General features: G+C 38.3%; 1 protein-coding gene across 4 annotated transcripts in view; it reads right to left on the reverse strand.

The window, feature by feature from the left end:
* The window catches only part of LOC149310619 (estrogen-related receptor gamma), a 575297-nt gene that overhangs the window by 307432 nt on the left and 244050 nt on the right, over positions 1-23815 (reverse strand). The window contains exon 2 of one of the 4 annotated variants that reach the window (XM_089529312.1): positions 16784-16812. The exons of the other annotated variants lie outside the window; for them this stretch is intronic. The gene's annotated coding sequence lies outside the window, so the exon portion shown is untranslated. The remainder of the gene's footprint in view (positions 1-16783; positions 16813-23815) is intronic. 4 annotated transcript variants of the gene reach the window in all.

Below are 23815 nucleotides of genomic sequence, written 5' to 3' on the forward strand. Positions count from 1 at the left end.
ATATGCAAATAGGTATCAATTGAGTATTCGACTTCACAACTGAGTATTCACAATGTGAATATGCAGTGGAATGTGAGACGTCCAAAGATACATGGACAGGCATGTACTATGTAAATGGTACAATATATATCGGGATTAATATTGCCAGACAGGTCCAGGTGAATGTTTTTGGTCATCAGAGGAAAGGAAAGGAGCTGTATTTATCAGAAGGCTGGGTGGTGGAGAACTGGCTTTCTGTTTGACTGCAGGAGTGAGCTGCAGACAGGGCAGAACAGTGATGGAAGCATCATGCATACAAAACTAGCATTCTACTTATTACTTTGCAAGCGTGCCCTATAGATTTTGGTGATCTAGTATGCTGTATACTTTTACTGGAAGGATTAGATGATATACTAGCTGATGTCCTGCTTGTAGACTCCCAATAGGAGAAACATTTGGGCACTGTGTGAATAAGATGCTGGTCTTGATGTTCTAATCCACCATGGTTCTTCTCATATTCTTATATACTGTATGCAAGAACATTTTGTAAATGCATCTATCAGGCACTATAAGTTGTGTTAACCACTCAGAAGGCAAGAGAGAAGAGAGAACAGAATAACTTTGTTTAGTAACTGGTTTAGAAAGGAAATCAATTAATCAATCAATACTCAATTAATTAATCCCAGTTTTTCTGGTTTCTCAAAATTCAAATTTGCCCTATGTTCTGTCCATTTAGGTAGGTTTTATGACAGAATGATCTTCCAAACCTAATTCAATTAGGCTGCATCAATAGAGGAACCGTGTCCAGACCAAGGGATATAATAATATCACTCTGTTTTGGTCAAATGGCATCTAGCATATTGTGTCCAGAACAAGATGTTTAAGATGAATATCAACAAGTGCCCAGAGGAGCATGACCAAGATCACAGAGTGTCTGGAAACCAGTGCCACTGGACCAAAATATGTCTCTCCAGGAGAAGAGAATATTGAGAAGTGATATAGCCATTTCAAAGTATGGCTTTTCTGCTTTAGATGACAGGAGTTGGACTCATGGACACAATTCAGAACAAAAAAGATTCCAGTGGGATATTAGGAATAATTTTCTGATTGTAACAGCTGTTTGGAACAAACTGCTTCAGAAGATGGTGTGTATTCTTTTTTTGTTTGAGGGTGTAAAAAAAAAAAGCTGTTTGGCCATCTGTCTGGCATGATTAGCTATAGATTTTCTGTTTTTGAAAGAAAACGGGCTACAAAGTTTCAGAGATCCCTTCCAATGCTACATTTCAATGATTCTATGATCCCCAAAAGTCATCACATGTAGAAGTCTATGAAGTTAAGATGGAGCCTTGCTAGGTCTTCTGTAAAATAAACTTTTACTATGGAGGACAGGACCACAGTAGGTTATAACATCCATATTTTCCACTAAGAGAAAATAACAATGTTGATAAAAACCCATGTAGACAACCATGGCCCTTGCTAAAGCTTTATTAACTTTTATATTTCAGCAACATTAACTTTCAGTAATGTTCATTGTCTCCAGCCACCAGTTTGTGGCCTGAGCAGAGGAAGGCATTTCACCCCCGCAATCTGGAGCAAGATTTGCCCCTTGCTCAGACTACTGTGTTCACCCTACTGTGAAATAGCAGATCATGGCAGAGCAAATATGATTAGTCTGAAATCTTAAAGTGTTTTCAAACTACTTTAAGTGTGTATTTACTATCATTTTCAAACTATTTAGAGCAAATGTTTTACCAGCCTAGCTGCTGGCTGTGGTGGTGGTTTTTATCATCATCATCATCATCATCATCATCAATCATCATCATCATCACCATGATTTATTTATATAGCACCATCGATGTGTATGGCGCTTTATAAACTTATTGAATGAATCATGTTCTGTTCAAAAGCGAAACAAATGTTGAGTGTGATCATTCAAGCTGCATTATTTTAAGAATGAATATAATGATTCCCTTCCCTACTCTTTTCATTCTTTTGCATTTTTTTTCTGGGAAATAGTTGATACTACCCCAATCCCTCCTATGCAAGAAAAACGACAAAGTGATAGGTGATACACAGCAATGTATTTTAGGAAACACTGTGAAAAATTCTCCACCCTCTGTGTGTATAGACTTTCAATCTAACTTGAAATGATGAAACAAAAACAAGTGCTAAACTCAGAGCTGTGGCACCATAAGTCCTGTCTAAAAAGGTGCTGAGCACCAAATCCCAAGTGAATGTTGGTGTTCTCACTGTGAAGATTAGACAAGAGCAGTCACACAGGACACAGAGGGAATATGATGGGACAAGAAGTGAGCAATCCCAGCAGACACCCTGTTGAAATGTCAGTCAGGAACACTGCCTCCTCCACGTTTCACAGAGCTAAACATCTCTTTATGTCAGAACAAATTGGGCGATCCTCAAATCTTTTTTTCTTTTTCCTGACTTCACTGTGAGGAGTGCAGGGAATGAGAAAGAGAGAGAGTGAAAAGGTGGGAGGGGGGGGAAAGGGGGAGGAAGTGTGAAGAGACAGTTCAGTTCAGTTCACATGAAAGCACTATGAAACATTACAAGGCTGAATACTGATATTGGCAACTCTTACAATCTTATCAGAATGGTAGTAGTAACAATGGCAGCTCCTAGTCTTACTAGAAGCGCAAAAAGATTTCTCTCCCTTTTCCATATGTTCAAAAGCCTTCTTCAGAAATATCTTCATTCACACTGAAAGCCATAAAACTGTTAATAACATAATTATTTGTGTATTAATGTCTAGCTTCTTTATTTTTAACATTTGTAAGCCATGAATTATGAAGTCTCAGGTTTGAATTTCTTAAATTTGCTAAGCCAATATCTCTAAACGTCAGCTCCCTCATTCCCAGTACAGGGACAATGTTTGCCTACCTCAAAAGCTTTGTTACAGGGATTACTGAAAAATGTGAAGTGCTCTGAAAACATCATATCAAAACATATTATGTTAATGGAAATCCATTTCTAACATGTCCATTTTGTTTAAATGAGACCTGATATCACTGAAAATCAGCACAGGCTGTCATAATCACGGGATTCTGGGAGCTAAGATCCCCAAAATAACTTTTCTAAGTCTAAGACCTAAGATCCAAATGCAAAGTTCAGTTACTGAAAGACACTACTTATAAGGGTGTGCTCTATACCAGGTGCTACTATGACTATTCCCAGTGATATATTCAGTGTATCTAATGCCATTGCATTTCCAGTTTTTATGTACGGTTGTGAAAGCTGAGCAGTGAAAAAAGCTGATAGGAAGAAAATCAATGCATTTTCAAAGTGTTGTGGGGGGAGAGTTCTATGAATATCGTGGATTGCTAAACAGACAAATAATTGGGTCCTAAAGTAAAGCAAGCATAAACTCTGTATATAAGACAGGAAGACTAATCTGATACTCTTGTACTTTGGATATACCATGAAAAGACATGACTTACTGCAAAATACAATGATATTTGGTAAGGCAGAAGGAAAAGAAGAAGATCTCATTCCAGGTGGATAGACTCAGTCAGGAAGGGCTGTTGATGATTAGGTGACATTCCAAACATGCATCTGAAGAAGTAGGTTCAAGTCTACAAAAGTTTATGTTACCAGCTTCTTTCTTTCAGTTAGTCTCAAAGGTTCTGCAAGATTTCTTTGCATACTATTCTTAGGTTAGATGGACTAATTATTATTATTATTATTATTATTATTTGTTTTTCCCGCCTCTCCCTGTAGATCAAGGTGGGGTTACAACATAAATAAAAATACAAAAACACAATAAAAAGTTACATTAACCCCTAAACCCTCCCATCCTTAGAAATAATAAAAATTCAACAATTAAAATAATTACATCAATAGCATAATCTAAAATAATTCAAATGGAATGGACCGTTAAGGCGGATGGGGCTCTCCTTCTTCGGGAGGTCAGTCTGCAAAGGTCCGTTGGAAGAGATTCATCTTGACAGCCCTATTGAAGGTGTCTAGGGTGGTGATAAGATGGATGTCCTCTGGCAGGTCATTCCACAGTTTCAGAGCAGCAGACTAGGTTAGATAATCTAGTTTAGACAGATTAAGACTTTTTCATAGCTATCACATCTCTAACCAATTTAATGCTGGACAAAAAATAAAATAAATATGTAATATACTATGGAATCTACTACTTCCTGGTGTTAGTAGTTCTAATTTATTTGATTATACTGCTCAGCATGACAAAATAGACAGAACAATTTTGAGCAGGTGATGGTGTTACAGGAGCTCATAGAGTCCACCATATCTAAAGGCTTGTTGGCCTGGATGACACCATCCAGCACATGCAGTGGGGGGAGTGGGTGGTACTTTTAAGCCAACATACTAATTTGAATGCTAAACTCAAAGCTATGGCACCAGTGAAAGCTAGTATGGTGTCGTGAGACCCACGGTGTTGTAGTTGTTTGAGCACTGGAGTACAACTCTGGAGACTGGGTTCAAAACTTGGCTCAGCCATGGAGACCTACTGAGTGACCTCGGGGAAATCACACTCTCCCAGCCTCACAAGAAGGCAAAGTCACACCACCTCTGAAAATGTCTTGCCAAGAAAACCCCAAAATAGGGTCACTAATAATTTGAAGGCACACAACAAGATGCTAATTTGAAGCCAACTGGTAGAACTGACTACAAATACTCCAGACAGAAATAACTGATGCATAATCATTTCAAGCCAGGTGCATCCTTTTAGAGGAATTAAGGGAATTTGGATACCAAAGGCAAGCTCCCATTGTCTCCCCAGCTTGTTCCCAATGTGCCCCACTTCAAGGCCTGGGTCTACAAAAGTTCCTGAGCACCTCTCTGCCACCTATTCAAAGGGGTTAGGATTGAAATCCTTATTGATATGGTGCAGAACAGACTATAAAACCTAGAGTAATATAAAATGCTAGACAATACTTTTTAATTAGTTATTAATTTTATTTATCTGGAGATAAATAAAAGCAAGAGAATATTAAAAAAAGCAAACCGCTGAAAGCTTTTTAAGGCAATTTTTTAGATTTAATCTTGAAGGTCTGGATTAACCAACAACAAAAACAAAAAATAAAACTCAGAAAACATTATGTGAAAACTTCAGTTTCTGCTTATTGTTTAAAATGCTGTTTTGTAAAGAATATGTTCCTAAAGTTTCATTATAAAAAAAAACTTTGAAATGTTCTCAGATCAATAAAATGATTCAATTTTCGTTCAATTAGTAGATGAACTGCATTTTAGCATTCAACTAGGAAATTTTTAAAAAACCCATATAGCTCATCTAGTCAGTGGCCATTAACAGTATATACAACAAAAACAACAACATATAATAAACTATGCATTAAGTCTGGTATTCCTAAAAAGAAGCGATCCTTTTTAAGCAAATGAAATGCCATTGATTTTTGCAGGTGTTTAACAAAGATAAGCTGAAAGGGGGCTTTCTATTCTAAATTTAGTGGTTGCAAGAATGAATTTGAGTATGTTCAAAAACAAATCCGAAGACTTCTAAAATAGCTGTATAAGGAAAATGACAAAGATGTAAATAACATTTCTCACATTATTATGAGATATGTAAAAAATGTTCAAAAATTCAAAGAGTCATGCTGCAGCAAAACACCATTTCATTTAAATATCACATTATTTGGAAACCAAAACAGATGTTCAGCTTATTTATTTGTCTATTATTAAGTAGGAGAGTATTTTAACTTCTCCAGATGTACCTGCAATCAAGAACAGTGAACACTATATAGCTAATGCATAAGCTGGGACAAGAATGTTTTTAAAAAGAAAATTAATATAATAACAAAAAAAATGCTTTAAACTTATAGGGGGAAATGACCCATAGGCAGAGGGGCTGGTGGGAGTTATTCAGTGTAAGAACAGCTACACAGATTCACATCCTGCCATTACAAGCTTTCGGTGTTGTGTGAAGACTTCTTTTTTTCTTATCCTAGACTTTCTCTTATTTTTTATTGTTAATCTTTTCTGGTTACAAAGAAAATGATAGTGCTTTATAGATCTTGCACTGCTTTTATCCTCTACTGTTAGCTTTGCTTTGTTTTATTACTTGGCTGTCCCTTTCTTCTTTTCAGATTATTTATATTATTCTTGTATTAAGAGAGCCACCCAGAATATATTTATTCCTATTAATGTTGGCTATTGAATGGTATAGAAATGCAATAAATAAATAAATAGTCCCTGTTCAGTATCTTAGGAAGATAGAAGAGATACAGGAGTGTGCCCACTTCAAGCCCATTATCACGAAACAAAAGAGGTTGCCAAGGTGTGCTCTACATCCACCTAAGAAACACCCTCATTTCCATCTTTGAGAGTCATAGCTAGATGTATCAAATATTGCCACAGTTTTCAGTGAATGGGATAGATGCTGTAAAAAGGAAAATTCCTTCAATTACAGCAGTGAGGTTATTTTAATTGGAGGAAAGAAATGGAGAGGTGCCTGATCTACATAATTGTTAAAATGTAGTTTGGGATTTAAGCTCATTTAGAAGCAATTCACATTGTCTTTTTCCCCCTTCACACAATTGTTGGTTCATAAAATGTATTGCAGTCCATGAAATCATGAAAAATGTGGATGGTGTGAGATTAGACGAATAAGAAAAAATTAACATGTGAGTCACACCAAATTGATCCTAACGTGTGCATTTGCAGCTCACACAAGTGCTTCATGTAAACAATGTACAATATGTATCTATTCCATTGTGGTTGTTGTATGCTTTGAAGTTATTCCTGACATGGTGACCCTAGGGTGAAGCTATTATGAGGGTTGGGGGGAGGGAAGAGAGTTGTTCAGAGGAGATTTGCCTTTGCCTTACCTGAGTCTGAGACAGTGTCCCTTACCCAAGTGGGTTTGCATGACAGAGCAGGATTCAAACTCTGATGTGCAAAGTTGTAGTCCAATGCCCAAACTACTATACAGATATCTATCTATCTATCTATCTATCTATCTATCTATCTATCTATCTATCTATCTATCTATCTCTACACTCCATCTATATCTTTTTGATATGCATAGAAGGGAATATCTTTATGTTTATGGCAGCTATACTTCACAAAGATATTTTTCTACAACCTCCAAATATGACAAAAGTAGTTTTAGTTGTCATCTAGGTCCCAGTGGTCAGTATGAAGTCAGAATTATAAAGAGGGTCTTCATAGATGCAAAACTGAAGATTCACTTGTAAGTCACAAGGAATGCCTGACAGACATCTCAAAATCTGAGATAGAAATTTTGTTTGTTGTTCATGTTGCAGTATCCAGTTCCCAGTGAAAAAAACAAAATTCTAATGTGTGTATGCTGTGTGCCTTCAAGTCATTTCTGTGTTATGGTCTCCCTAAGGCAAACCTATCATGGGGTTTTCTTGGCAAGATTTGTTCAGAGGACATTTATCCTTGCCTTCCCCTGAGGTTGAGAATATGTGGCCTGCCCAAGGTAAACACACTGCATTTTGGTTGTCACCTCCAAGTTTGAGTAGCCAGTTTATTTACAGGGGACAAGGGGGGGGGGGAGTTGGTCCTACAATATATCATGGCAAGGAATCAAGTGTGGGCTTCCTGGGGCTCTGTTGGTAAGATTACTGGGATAAACAAAAAAGAGAGACTGGTGAAAACTGGAGGCTCCATGGATCCTCCTTGAGGTTTGCAGTCCCAGAAATACTTCAGCCAGTGTGCATGTGTGGGCGGGGGACAATTCACATAAAACCTGTGGATTTAAGGTATAGTTTGCACCCTACAATCTTGACAATCTGTTACCTCTCCAAAGATACACAAATATATACAGTAACTAGTTTCCTGGATACAGTGAAGCTGATATGAAGGCATAAAAACATATCAGGGTATAGATAGCTAGATAAATAGATAGATATAGATATAGGTAGTAAATGAAAGTTATATTGTTAAGGAGCAAGACAGGCCATCACCACCTTTATTCAAAACTATCAGTCTGTTCTCATCAACTGCTATAAAAGTACAGCTGTTCATAGCACTGTATATTGGACCCCTGCAGTCCAAAAGCAACCACAAACACACCTTGTTTGACTAAGGTGGGATTATTCCTATAAAACTGCTTCATTGGGCGAGAAAGAAATGGATTATGATATGTTTTGTTAGTACTGCCCCACTTTAAGGTCTCCTTAATGATAACTGGGCAGAGCTGCACAGGTCTACCATTCATTATTGGCTTAGAGTTCCCCCAGCAATCTAATTTCTGTTTGCACCACTACAATGATGGGTTTTTAATTGCCCCTGTTTCACAGGAAAGAAGGGAATGATAATGAACCAGTAGTGTAATCCTGCAACACTAAGGCATACCTAAGCTTCATTGATTTCTGGAGGTCTCAACATGTGTTTAACTGTCACAAAACTGAAGCTTTGGTTCATTATCACTCTCCTCTAACCTTCATAGAAACAGATTATTTTTCTCAAAAAAAAAATGAAAAACTTTAATCAGGGGGAGGGGTATTTTGTGATCTGCAAACAGAATCTCATTGTGTTGCTGGATATAAAAATGTCTCAATCACACAAGTATTTCTCAGTGCAGAATCAAAGATATTCCATAATACTCCAAAACTGGCATGGATCAGAAACAATGATTCATCCATCTCTAGTGAGAGTGAAAGGTGACAAATTATCTGAGGCCACTGAATAAACTGCGATTTTGAATAGAGGTTTTTCCAAATCCAAGTTCCAGTTCAATCAATCAATCTTTATTTATGGCCATTGACCAAAATTATCACAAAGTTGTATGGCTATTAATAGAATGCTTGTATAAAAATAATATAGCTAAGTAAAATCAGATTAAAAGAAGAATATACAAGTAAAAAGACCATTACACACCACCATAAAGGAAGCAGTCTTGTAACACCAAGTTCCAGTTTTCTGGCCACTGCATTATAGTGGGGAGGCAGCCTGTGCCTTGTCTATCAGTCCCTTCTGACTTGCTACATTTTAAATCTAGACCTTACACCTTCAGATCTGCCAGAGTTTCATCACAGTTCAATTTCAATTAAGTCACTTGGTATTTACAGCAATGTAACTAAAAGTAGATTTTGGCTCATTATCTCCATAAATCTGAAGTAATATACTAGCGTCTCAAGACATTACTTCATTTTCATAACTAGGAGAAGATTTCATTTCTGTGGATTTGTGTTAAAAGCAATTTGGAAACTTTGCAACAATGATATTACTTACCATAAAAACTGAAAGCAATGAATGTATCAAGAGGAGCAACCATTGCGTAATCTTCACATCTAATTCTTCCATCTTAATTACTGTGGGAATTTAAGTGTGCTGTTTCTTAAGCACTCTAAAGAATTAGCTCATTTAAGAACTTGGTAGGAAAGTATTATCATTCTGAAATAACCTTTTCCTTCCCACACTTTATTCATTCTTAAAAATTGTAGTACATATGTAGAATAGGAGAATTTATAAACAGATCCAGATAACAAGAGAGTTTGGAAGTTCACCATGATCTCACTAGGGTTCTCTTCTATTTATTAGGACACAGACAACAAGATAGTTCCCCAAGGAGCAGCTGCAATAATGTATTGCAAATACACCTTACCAAAAAGAGAGACCGGGGCCTGAGCAGATGAGCCAGGATAGCCCAAGCTGAGCCCTAGCTCACTTGGGCTAGTCCCTGGGTCAATGCAGGGAAAGGCAAATGCCCACACATCTGTCCCTGCTCAATTTATTAAGGATCCCTAGTGGTGCAGTGGTTAAATGCCAGTACTGCAGTCACTCACAGCCACAGGTTTGTGAGTTCCATCCCAGGCAGGGCTCCAGGGTCCATTCAGCTTTCCATCCTTTCATAGGTCAGTAAAATGAGTACCCAGCTTGTTGGGGGCAATTGGTTTACACATTAGTAGTAATCACTGATAAGTAGTGACTGATAGTAGTTGTCACTGATAAGTGGTATAGAAATGTACTTGCTATTGCTATTGCTTGGACCCAGGACCCAGGTCCGGTCACCACTCCTTACCTTTCCAGCAGTCAGTCCAACTGAGAAGCCTCCCAGTCACCGTGCCTGCTGCAGAAATGGGGCACTGGCTACACCCACCTGCCTAGGTGCCCTGTTTCCATGTCAGACTGCTGGGCTTCTCAGTTGAATCAACCACTGGAAAATTAAGGAGAATGAGGTGCGGGGGGGAGGATAGTTCACTCCTGATGCCATGTTTCCTAGAAACTCCACAGAAAACAAGGGATAAAGTATCCTGGGTAAAGGCTCTTTACCTGGGGTCAGACCAGATCCTCTGAAGCTGCATATAAACAGGCAGGATTGGCCTGCATTGTCTCCACTAGATGACATGAAGCTGGAGGGAACCCGGGCCATTTGGTTTGTGCAGATAACCCCCAGGATATCAGGTCTTGACCTGATGAAACTGTGTGATGACCACAGTTTATACCAGGTGTGCACATAGTTTTGGCTTTGAGGTCTACATCTGGTGTTGATGGGATAGTTGAGAGACATAAATATTTTTCCAAAAGAAGGAGATGATCACAAATCTTTAAAACTCTTCAATACAACAAGGACTGGATGTATTTTGACCTTCTTCCTCAGCACCAATATTAAATTCTTATAATCTTTCAGCTCTTCCCGCCAGACTCAGGCTGCTTCTGCATGAATAAATAATCCAGGTTGACACCACTTTAACCGCCATGGCTCAATGCTATAGAATTCTGGGAATTGTAGTTTGTTGTGTCACTAGAGCTCCCTGACAGAGAAGGCAACAGGTCTCACAAAACTACAAATCCCAGGATTCCATAGCATTCTTTTTAGCCATGGCAGTTAAAGTGATGTCAACCTGGATTATTTCTGCAGTGCACATACAGCCTTAACCAAACATGCTGATATAAAATTCCTCATACAATAGGTATAAACACACCTTTTGCCTTCACTCGCTTGTTTTACTGGAGACTTGCTAAGATCTGTGGCCCTTCTTTGTTTACAGAATCCTACCTGGTGGACCTACACATCTATTGCTACAAAACTGCTTGGACTATTTTTATATAAGGATTAATCATCGTCTGACCAATTCCTAACATTTCTTTATTACATTTAAAATTTATTTCTATACACTTTTCCTCCACTCATATCCTCCATGCACACACCTATGCCTATGAAAGCTAGAGAACTATATCTCTATCCCCCAAACCCATCAAGGCAACATGGTGGGATTCCACCATTTTTGGAGATATTACAGGGGACAGTCCAAGGCCAGATGTGACTTCCAGGCTGCAGGTTCTATATCTGTCATTCACACAATATCAACAGCAGCAACTCCCAAGGGAAATTGTGTGAGGAAATAAAAACTAAATATCTAAGGCCCATTACAAATGGGCCTTTTAGTACGGAGTCAGTCCGGACTAGGGTTAGGAAGGTGCGGTGCTTCCGCACCCCCCTAACCCTAGTATGGACTGAGTCCGTACAAAATGGCGGTGCCCCATCTACATGGGGGCCGCCATGATGACATCGTCGCTCTGCGCCAGGGCGTTTCGGAGCTCCTTCCTGGTTTGCGCAGCTGGGCACAGCCTTCACACGGCTGCGCCCAGCAACGCAAAGGAGAAAGGGGCCAAGCGGACCCTTTCTCCTCCTCCCCGCCACCGCGGGGTAGCGGCCTTTTGCCACTTCCCCGCAGCCTGGAAAGCGGCGGATCGGGGCCTCAGCGGCTGCTGTTCTGACCGCTGAGGCCCCAATACCCCGGGAAAAGGGGCGGGTACAGGCCGCCTCAAAGGGGCGGTCTGTAACGCGCCTTAGTCAACAATTTGCTTGCTTTCAAACACACTTGATTTTCCTAACATTGACATGATTACAGTGAGGACTGAAAAACAAGCTAATGACAGTTAAATTAAAATCTGATTCTTAAATTATTATTATATTATAGGTATGTGTTTTTCCTCCTTTTTGGTCAGTGCAGTGTGAGGTTTAAACATGCCGTTCATGGATGAGCATCAAGAACTGTGGTCATTTAACACACCCTATAAACATAGACTCGATAACAAGTATTGATCTTATGTTCCTGGAAGAGTGGTTCCTGGCCTCAGCTGTGAGTGGTTACGCCTCTTGATGTTCATAACTCAATCATTGAGCCAATGAGTAATCATTTCAGAAAAACTGAGTACATTTTCTGTGAAATATAATAATGCAAATTCTATCTGACTATTGCTCTAATATGGACAAAAAAAATCACTTTAGGGTGAGGATTAGAATACTGTTATATAAGCCAATAAATATGAAATCTAAAAGTAGTGCCAGCTACAGGATCCTGGAAGAACCTGGGTTCAAACCCTGGCTCGGCTATGAAGTTGCATACAATAACAGAGTTATTGTAAAAATAACATGAAATAAAAATACTCAAGCTGTTAGTACACTGAAAAGTGATACAAGAAAGACAATAAAACCACAGCAGCTTTTTCCTTTATATTTTAGCAATTGTTCCTCATTGCATCTCATAGGATGTATCCAGACTGAAGAGACACAGACCCTGTTCTTTCTGACTTTATATTGGATTAAAATAAACCAGCTTGAAGAGTTTGTAGCCAATATCTCTGATCATGTTGAGAGGTGACAGAAAATATTCTGGTATGAAACTCCAAAATAAAATCGGAAAGAACAGAAACAAAATCTGGGAACTTTTAATCAGTCTGGATGCATCCACAAACTGCCACTGAAAGTTGCTTCAATAAATACAGTCATTTCAGAAGCAAGTTAGTACTGGTTGCCTTTTCAGAGGCTTAGCTCATGAAGAAGAGCTCCTCCAAAACACTGAAGCTACTCATGGCAATAATAGTTTTATTAATATATTGATATTAATAATAACTTTATCTAACAAGATCAGACCATTGTCTTGATGTTTCTTTGTGTAACTGAGGCTATAACTGCACTGTAGAAATAAGGCAGTTTGACACACTTTAACTGTCAGGGCTCTGTCCTATGGAATCCTGGGATTTGTAGTTTGTTGTGGCACCAGAGATCTCTGACAGAGAAGGATAAATAAAACTACAAATCCTAGAATTCCATAGCATGGAGCCATACAGTTTAACTAATGTCAAACTACATTATTTCTGTAGTGCAGATGGAGCCTGCCTGGGTCTTCTTTTTCCTTCTTGTGACTTCAATTTCAGTAAAACAGCCCAAAGCTTCCTTTGCTGTCCCACTCATTTGGTCTTAGGTAGTCATTCACAAGCTGTGCTCATACCTTCCTCAGTTTAGTCTGGTGTTATAAAATTGTTTTCTTTATTAATAACACTATTATTATCATAACCTTCAGATGTTTTGAAATGTAACACTTCTTCCCTGAACCCCTGTGAAACACAGGCTCTTCCTCAGTCCCTTCTTCAATATAACACTATGGCTAGTCTCAACTACAGAAGATCCATTGTATCAGTTAGTGGATGTTAAATCAACACTCATGTAGATCTTAGTCACAGATTGGATATTGTTGTAGAGCTGGAATTAACTATTGGGTTTAGACTCATCATGTGCTTATTTTTCCAATTTCATTGTTATGCATTTACTTGTTTTGCTAAAGTTGAATCTACAAAATAGGCTCAATTAGTATTTTGACTGAATCAAAGAACAGGTTCAGAGCTGTGATAACTCAAAACCATACTTTGTGTCAGTACTTGCTCTTATTTTCATTCCTGTTTCCACTGCATCTCCTTCCTTTCAAAAAAAATATGACATGGACTGTTGTCATGGCTTTAAACAGAAAAGGAAATCCTGCATGGTTTCTGAACTGATAGGAAGATATTTACAGCAAAATTGCTTAAGTTATTTGATATTTTAAGGATGTCTGTCTTCATCAGTGTAGTGTTTCTACAGCCAAGAATGAGGAGTCCTAAGCTGAGGGAAAGAATTTTACATGTACAGAGAGGTACAGGTTTTCAAATAAATAACTCAGAGAGCTGAGGGAAGGAAAACATCTGCTTGAATTTCTGGACAGCTGGGATCAAGACCCTCCACTGATCACACAACTGATGTATTGGCCAGATGGGCTTTGACTTTGCTTATATCCATAAATATGGATGTACAATTTTCTGGAAAGGAATAGGGATACTTTGTTTTATTTCAGAGATGCGGCAGTTTATGAAAACTCTTTCTGGTTTGCTCATATCAGATTTATATACCATAGGTGGAATATAATCTGTGCATTATCTCACCAAAACCTACACTGTAAGGCAGACTATACAACATCTGGCACATGTTGTACCTGATAAAGGACAGAGCACTGGACTTCACAAAAAGCTTTGGCCATAGGTTTTCTACATCTGTAATGTGATGTCTTTTAACACTGTATCTCTGTTCATTAATGGTATAACTTATAGGCATATCATTTTACACATTACATTCATAAAATGTTTTGTCACTATGATCATTATCACCCAGAGATTATTGTTTCTTATGTCTTTTATTTTTTTGGGGGGGTGGGGGGACTTCAAAGAAAGATTCAGAAATTACTTCCCCATTTATATAAATGTTGAACCATTTGCTTAATCAGGAAGCTTTATCCTAACATTTTACCTGAAAATCTCCTCCTGTAGTTTAGTGTTGTGCTGTACCTTCTGAATAATTCTTTGCTCTGCTTACACAGATTAAAGTAAAACTGTCTTTCCCCCCTCTTTTTTTGCTATTCATATTTATACTTAATAATAATAATAATAATAATAATAATAATAATAATATTTATTTGTATCCCACCCCTCTGAGAACAATTGGGGTGGCTAACAAGTTAAAAATATACAACATATCAAATCCCTGGTACCCTCCCCCAATTTTCTTTTTTCCCTTCCATTGACAGAAATTGAGTGTATCTTTAAAAGATGTCTCTCTACAATTGTTGATATGACAATCTGCTTAAACACCCAAGAATCGATTATCACAGATTAAGTATGTATGTTGTATACATTTCTGTTTCTCATAATGCAATGAAAATTACTCATCATTTATCTTATACTACAGAAGTTTAGATATTGTTTGGGGAAAACATTAGAATGAATCGTTTGATCCCTCACACAAAAAAACTGAAATATAACAAACAAACAAACAAACAAACATAAATAAATAAATAAATAAATAAATAACTTGAATATTGTGCTGCTTCTCAAATAAAGCAGTGAAATAGATTAAGAGACACACTTTCACTTCACAGCATAGACAATGTGTGAGGTTTTTCCCCATTGCTAAATAGCATACCCTGAAAATGAAATTTAGAATTCCAGTGTTGAAAAGCAAATAGCCTCAATATGTATATACTATTTTTACGACATGGGAGGTGGAGTAGGAGTTTAACAGGGGTGCAAATAAGTAGTTTTTCCCCTATTTAGGGGAATTCTGCCACATTAAATTTTCCTTTAGTCCCCAAACCTCCAGCATGGCAGTTACTTAAAACTTCAGTCAAGCATTTAGAGATAGCAATGTAGGTATCCAAAGGAAAGAGACAGCCAAAGTTAACAAGGAAATGTGAAATATGAATACTAAGTGTGAACAATTTTCAGTACATCATTCTCTGCAATGCTACAAATTTGGGGACTGAAGGAACATTTCATGGGGGTTCTATAATTTTTATTTGGAGAAGCAATGCCCTCATTCCCCCACCCACCCAGGCATAGGTATAAATATAAGGTGAAGGGAGGAACTCTCTCTTTCCGTGACCTCTGCACCAAACTACAGTACTTTTAATAGTCATGGAACATCAGTTAAAATCTGGCTCTGGTTGCTTTTGGACATTCCCTTTTAGAGTTGTTAAGCCATTGGTTCACTCCAATATTAAAATAGATACCAAACATTTACTATAGCAGAAGATTATCCATCAGTGCTTTTCCATACACTCAGTATCCTACAGAACTTTAATTGTTGGTCCCATTTAGCAAAAGTCTCCAGAAATGCCAATTAAACGTTTCCTCTGTGTAAACTCATGTTTTATTGCTTCACTGTGGGTGAAGGCGGGGAATTAGTTATGAATAACATCAAGGATACATTCCAAAGAGTGAACCTTGCTTTTGCCATTTTGTATAAGGGACATCATGTTACTATGCCATTATATTTAATGGGACTTGAGCATCCACAGATTTTGGTATCCACAGAGGGCCCTGGAACCAAGTCCTAGGAGATAACAAGGGCCCACTGTATTTCAAAAACTTGTTTAACATATTATGTCCTATATTCAAATAAAGCAGTACCAAAATGGTAATGGAATTTTATACTGTTAAAATTTACACACACACATACGCACCAATTTAATCTAAAATTAGAATAGGTGTGGCTTCATGTTTCTCCCATACTAAATTTCAGATTAAAACTGTATACAAAGAAAAAAAAATCCCGCAAAAAGCTGTGTGTCCCATCAGCTTAGACTGAAGGAGAAGCAACACAAGTTGAATGATCTACTCTGGGCTGAATCCTATCTCTTAAAAAAGACATTTCAAATTGGATAGCCCATTCATCTTGAAAGTACCCAAAAGAAGATGTAAAAACATTTTCAAAAATTAATTAAAGACACATTGCTGTCAGCTCCAAGAAAATAATAAAAGTCGAGAGATTAAGAGGCAAGCATATCTTTCTGAATTGCAAAATGGGTTTATAGGTCTTCTAATAACAACTTTGACTCAAACCTTACATAAATAGGCTTATGCGATACAAATATTACGTGGGCTATGTGGAAACTACAACGTCCATAATCATGTTTAGGGATTACTTGACAGAACAGAGACATTTCATTTCTATTGGACCTAGGGATTACAGAAAAGAAACATCTAATATTCCATTTTTTAATTTCATGCATTTTTTATTTACCTTTAATGATGCTGTATATATTCATCATCCTGAAATATTAAAACAGTATGAAAAAAGTAATAAATTGGTGGAAAATTTAGGGAATGGGAATGCAACAGCACGCAAATCATACACTATCAAGTGCTTGATACACATTTAAAATTACTGCCTAGTACGGCAAAGCCAAATTCCTGGCAGATTTCTGAAGCGCAAAGTCACAATAAGAAGATCAGCAGAACAGCCTGAAATAATAGAATATTCATCCCCCTAATCCATATGCAATTCTTTAGGGCTTTTTTTTAACAATGCATATGAGGTCTGACTGTATTCAGGATTTAAATAAGTTGTCTTTCTCCCCTCTCTCCACCCCTCCTCCCCTTTCCTTTTCCCTTTCTCTCTCCTCTCACATACAATCACACTCTATTTTTGTTTTGTTTTTTGTTTTTTAAATGTATATACAGTTATCATTTCTGCTCTGCTGCACTCACGATGACAAGGTTAGCACATCTTCTCACACCTCAAATAAAAAAATCACTTTTTAAAACAACAAACATGTTAAAAGAAATACATTTATTCATACAAAACCTAAAAAGAGAACCCTATTTTTATTTTCGAAGAAAAAAAAGGTTTATATCTCCTACTTCCAACTTCCAAACAATTAAAATGTCATCTAAGGTTTTGATTTGTACATTCATTTTTGGGGGGACAAATATACTGGGTGAAAATACACCTGAGAGGAAATCTTTGAAATCATGAATATTTTTCCAGATACCTGAAATTTTAGATACATTATTCAGAAAAGGGATAGTGACCTATGGAAGACTATATCTGAGAAAATTCAAGACACACCTGTTAACTAATGCTAACACAGCAAATACCACTGTGAATGTAAACATTGCAAAGAAAGGGTTGTTTTGTTTAATATAAAGATCCAATTGGCATAGATGTGAAAATAGGAGCAAAAGAAAGGCATTCATATCCATCTTCCATCTTCCATCCTTGAGTTATATATTGAAAGGGGTACAGTCACAAACTGAATTTTAAGCCATGTTCATTGAAAGGTCTATATAGTCAACTAGAGGTGCATCTACACTGTACAAATAATGCACTTTGACACTACTTTAACTGCCATGGTTCCATCCTACAGAATCCTGTGATTTGTAGTTTAGTGAGGTGCCAGCACTCTGGCAGAAAAGGCTAAACTATAAATCCCAGGATTCCATAGGATGAAGCTACAGCACAAAAAGTGGCATCAAACTGCATCATTTCTACAGTGTAGATGCACATCACAGAATCATAGAATCGTAGAGTTGGAAGAGACCACAAGGGCCATCCAGTCCAACCCCTGCCATGCAAGAACTCTCAATAAAAGCATCCCTGACAGATGGCCATCCAGCCTCTGTTTAAAGACCTCCAAGGAGGGAGACTCCACTACACTCCAAGGGAGTGTGTTCCACTGTCAAACAGCCCTTACTGTCAGAAAGTTCTTCCTAATGTTGAGGTGGACTCTCTTTTCCTGTAGCTTGCATCCATTGTTCCGGGTCCTGTTCTCCGGAGCAGCAGAAAACAAGTTTGCTCCCTCCTCAATATGACATCCCTTCAAATATTTAAACAGGGCTATCATATCAATCCTTAACCCTCTCTTTTCCAAGCTAAACATCCTCAGCTCCCTAAGTAGTTCCTCATAGGACATGGTTTCCAGACCCTTCACAATTTTAGTTGCCCTCCTTTGGACATGCTCCAGTTTCTCAACATCCTTTTTAAATTGTGGTGCCCGGAACTGGACACAATATTCCAGGTGGGGCTTGACCAAAGCAGAATAGAGTGGTGGCACTATTACAACTCTTGATCTAGACACTATACTTTTATTGATGCAGCCTAAAATTGCATTGGCCTTTTTAGCTGCCGCATCACACTGTTGACTCATGTTCAATTTGTGGTCTACTTGGACTCATAGATCCCTTTCACACGTAGTCTTGTCCCCCATCCTATATCTGTGCATTTCATTTTTCTACCCTAAGTGCAGTACCTTACATTTCTCCCTGTTGAAGTTCATTTTGTTAGCTGTGGCCCAGCTTTCTAGTCTATTCAGGTCATTTTGAATTTTAATCCTGTCCTCCTGTGTTAGCTACTCCTTCTAATTTGATGTCATCTGTAAATTTGATAAGTATACTGTCATCCAAGTCACTGATAAAGATGTTGAATAGCACTGGGCCCAGGACAGAGCCCTGTGGGACCCCACTGGTCACTTCTCTCAAGGATGAAAAAGAGCCATTGTTGAGCACCCTTTGGGTTCGGACAGTCAACCAGTTAGAAATCTATGCAACAGTTACCTTTTCTAGCCCACATTTTACAAGGTTGTTTGAAAGACTGTCATGGGAAACCTTGTCAAAGGCCTTACTGAAATCAAGATATATTATATCCACAGCATTCCCTTCATCTAACAAGCTGGTAATTTTATCAAAGAAAGATATCAGATTTGTCTGACATGACTTCTTTCTCTGAAACCCATGTTGACTTTTTGTGATTATGGCATTGCTTTCTAGAGGTTCACAGACTCTCTGTTTAATCATCTGCTCCAGAATCATTCCTGGTATTGATGTCAGACTAACTGGACAATAATTGTTGGGATCCTCTTTTTTCCCCTTTTTGAAGATGGGGACAATGCTTGCCCTCCTCCAGTCTACTGAACTTCTCCTGTTCTCCAGGGGTTCTCACAGATTATTACACCACAAGAAGCTAATTCAGTACAAAAAGAATACCTTGGTCAGATCATTTCCTACAAACAATAAACAACTTTTATCAATTTGTTTCCATAAGAAACTGGAATTCACTTGTAGCCCAAACCAAAGAAATACAACAAGCTGTGTAGAATGTATTGCACTGAGAAGAAGACAGTTTGTGGCCACTGAATAGGTCTCTATGGCTGGTTAATGGTTAACATTTTAGTGGGGAAAGAAAAATGTGCACTGGAGAAACACATGGAAATGGAATGGCACTTCTCAGCTCAACCTAACTGAATCTACTTTTGCTTTTTGGAACATGTATATATGTGCAGGCCGATGAAAAGACAAAAAGGAAAAGTTAAAATCCTACTTATAGATACTTGGCCTACATCTGCACTGCAGAAATAATGTAGTTTGACACCACTTACAATACCATGGCTCAATGTTATGGAATCCTGGGATTTGTTGTTTATTGTGGCACCAGAGCTCTCTGGCAGAGAAGGCTAAATATCTCACAAAACTGCAAATTTCATAATTCCATCATATTGAGCCATGGCAGTTAAAGCGATGTCAGTTTCCGTTATTTCTACAGTACAGCCTAAGTAAGTGCTAAATAGGAATAAAAGAATTCCAATGTCAGCAACAGAAAACATGTATAGAATCCAATAATGCCAGATGAGAGTGGTGGATATTGAACAGCAACCTTTTGGGACTCTGAAGCCCTTCCTACCTATGGCTTATTGACACTAGTTTCATTATGACAGAGAGGAAGAATGACCTCCCTGCACACATCTGGAATTTAACTTGCCATGTGACCAGACATGACTGAAATAAGGTCACAAGACTGAAAAGTTGAGGAACCACCCATGGAAAATGTTTTAATATTTAACCTATTCAATTTATTAGAATAAGCTTCCCACCTTTCTGCTAAATAAGTAAGTTATACAGGCGCCCCTCTGTTTTTGCAGGGGGTCTGTTCTGGACACACACACACACCTGTAAAAATGAAAAATTGTCAGTATTAAAGCCCCATTGGCTTGAATGGTGGTGCACACCTGGGAAGCACCCCATTTTGTCCCCCTCCATTTGCTGCCCATGAATAAGAGAGAGACGCAGACTCCAAGTCTGCAAAAACAGAGGGGCGACTGTATTTTATTAAGATATGGGACTGACCCGTGAGCCTGGAAGCTCAAATTTCAATGGTAGCTGGGAGTGCACTTGCAGTTAAGTTTCTGTCCCAGTGGTACACATTCCTTGAGTCATCAGATCTGGCTACACTGACACATATCTTAGTTATAGCCAGGTTGGATTACTGTAATATGCTCTATGTGGAGCATCTTTGAAGAATATTTGGAAACTTCATTTGGTCCAAAGAGTTGCAGCCAGACTGTTAACCTGGTTGGCTACACAACTTCCTTGTTGCAATCGTTTCACTGGCTGCAGGTCTGTTTCCAGGCACAATTCGAAGTGTTGATTTTAACCAATAAAGCCATATATGTCTAAGGTCCAGTTTATTTGAAGGATCATATTGTCCCTTGTGCACCGGTCCATATTTTGAGATCTGCAGGGGAGGCCCTCCTCTTTGTCCCATCACCCTCAAATGTACATCTGGTGGAAACACAGCAGAAATGACTTGAAGGCATACACCACACACACGCACAGAAAGAGAGTCTCTGAAGCACTGTAGGAGTGGGTGTCTTCTAATTTCAGGTTCAAAAATTAGAATGACAGCTGAATCTTCAACACTATTCTCTGCAGCTACTCCCAACTTATGGAATGGCCTGCTGGACAAGATCCGTCAAATTACCAATCTAGAGAGCTTTAAAAAGGCCATTAAGACGGATCTCTTCCAGCAAGCCTTCCCGGAATAAAATGCTCGGCCACAAATAAGACTTCCCATCCAATGAACTCTGCCCATGATGATTTTTATTTAGCTTAGTCGGTTTTAATATGTAGTTTTTAATCTTACATTGTTTAATCTTGTTTTAAGGGGGGGGGCATTATGGATGTATTTTAACCTGTTGTATGCCGCTTTGATTGGCAAAAAGCAGGATAGAAATAAATTTTTCATTATTTATTTATTATTTATTATTGACAGGACAGCATTTTCTGCCATACCTAAGGACATGTCACCTAGCTGAGGGGGCATAGGGTAGGACATGGACCACACATGTCTACTCTCATTTTCTGCTGTTGCTCCCTGTCCAGCACCCCTGCATCTCCATGATTTTACAAGATACAAATGACAGCTTTATGCATTTCAATGTGCATATTTTAAATGGTGTGCTCTGCATGTTCCTAATCTAAGCAGTGGTGATTTTCAGAGCTGTACACTTTAAAACTTAAGCTTTTACTACAGAGTACTACTGAATGAGGACTGGTCTCCCTTATTAGAAGGATTTACAAGGCCTCAGCAAGAACAAGTATAGGGCTGCAGAGTGAACAGCGGTGTCATGTAAATGATATGATGCCACTCAGCAACCACACACCAGCATGTAGGCACCCAAGAGCCCCTGAAGTCAGCAAGCAACTGCTGCCAATTGCGAGGGCTCCTTGGGCCAGAGCTGTGAAATCCCAGAGAACAAAACCTGGCCTACTTATCCATAGCAATTTGGGCAGGTGGGGGGCAACAAAATGTCTGGGATAAGTGATGTTTCCTCTACAAATGAATTTTAAAGAAACATTCTGGTTCCCTGTGATGAAAAAGTGGCCTTTTTTTTTCAAACCTGATTAATCTCCCAGATAATGTTTAAAAGGTGACTTTTGGCAGTGAGCACACTTGACCAAAGTAGTTTGAAGCTAAGTAATGCCTAACTATTTATAAAATTCGTCATACTTCCTTTTTTAGAAATGGCATTTAGATTAGCTATAGGGCTAATTTATTGTCTTGTAACTCCTTTCTGTGTCTTGCATGCAGTATTTGAATCACATAAAAGAAAACTATATGCATATCAGGTTTCCAATAACTGATCTCATCCAGTACTGGATGCCAAATTATCTAATTCTAGATGTAAGGACCCAGGTTAACTCCTTAAGCTCACAGTTCTTGCCATTCAATGTGGTTTTGCTGCTGGATTGATATGTATGTCTACCCCATGGCTAAAGCACTTTCCTCCTCCCTCTCTCTGTTTGGATCAGCATAATCTCTGATGGAGTACTTTACTATCAGACCCTTATGGAACTTCTTTGATTTTTCAAGCTGCTCCAAATACCACTACTCTCACTGAAAAGGAAATCGAGAGGGTTTTTATAAGCTGTTCATCAGAGCTCAAATCTTCTGATAATAAAATCCTTGTAGGAGCCAAAGAGCCTTCACCTCAAGGTTCAGCTGTGTTGACTTCAATCAAAATTACTCATGATGTGCATGAGAAGAATCAACTACAAAAATATCCACTGAAAAGAGTGAAATATGTCCTTGTTTTGTACACTTATGCTACATAGTTTTTTTTTAAAAAAATGGGAAATAATTTTGAATAAATTTGCCAATGCCTTATTACCATGACCAATACTAATACCAATGCCTTAGTACAAGGCTTCCCCAGACAAGTTACCTTTTTACACTGCCATGGTGTAAATGTCTGCCTGGAAAGGACCATGGCTTTATGTTGTTGTTGTTGTGTGCCTTCACATCATTCCCAACTTATGGCGACCTAAGGAGAACTGATCATGGGGTTTTCTTGGCAAGATTTGTTCAAAGGATGTTTGTCATTGCCTTCTCCTGAATTTGAGACAGTGTGACTTGCCCAAGGTCACCTAATGGATTTTCATGGCTGAGCTGGGAATCAAACCCTGGTTTCCAGAGTCTCCTGGTCTCCAGAGTCCTTGTCCAGCACTCATAGCACTATGTTACACTGGTAGAGATACCAAAATGTGTCTAGTAATCTGGCCCTAAATAGGGCCAGTGTTTCAGACTTGTCACTCTCCAGTCCCAGTAGTATTTATTCATTTTAAAGTCCCCATGTCCAGCTGAGAGGAAGGCCTTATGGCTTCCATTCAACTCAGCTTCTAATCACCCTTGCAGCAGACCCTCTGAGTCAATGAGAACTTGATAAATCAATACATATACAAATTCCACTTGTTTTATTATATTTAGGCCTAAAAGAATAAGTAATGAACAAGAGTGGATTGGGAGAGTGGGAGGTATAAAATATTCACACAGATAATTTAACACGCTTTTGTCTCTGTACCTAAAACTCCAGATAAAAAAATCATGAAGTTAACAGAACAAAAGATTAGGAAATTACAGATAAATCTGGCAGTGGTTCATATAATCTCACATGCTTGAAAGGTGTTGCGATAATCTGTTGTCAGGTTCATCTAGGACTGT

This window comes from Sceloporus occidentalis, unplaced genomic scaffold (assembly GCF_023333645.1).
Source record: "Sceloporus occidentalis isolate IW3139 unplaced genomic scaffold, rSceOcc1.0.p SCAF_6, whole genome shotgun sequence".
Classification (NCBI taxonomy): Eukaryota; Metazoa; Chordata; class Lepidosauria; order Squamata; family Phrynosomatidae; genus Sceloporus; species Sceloporus occidentalis.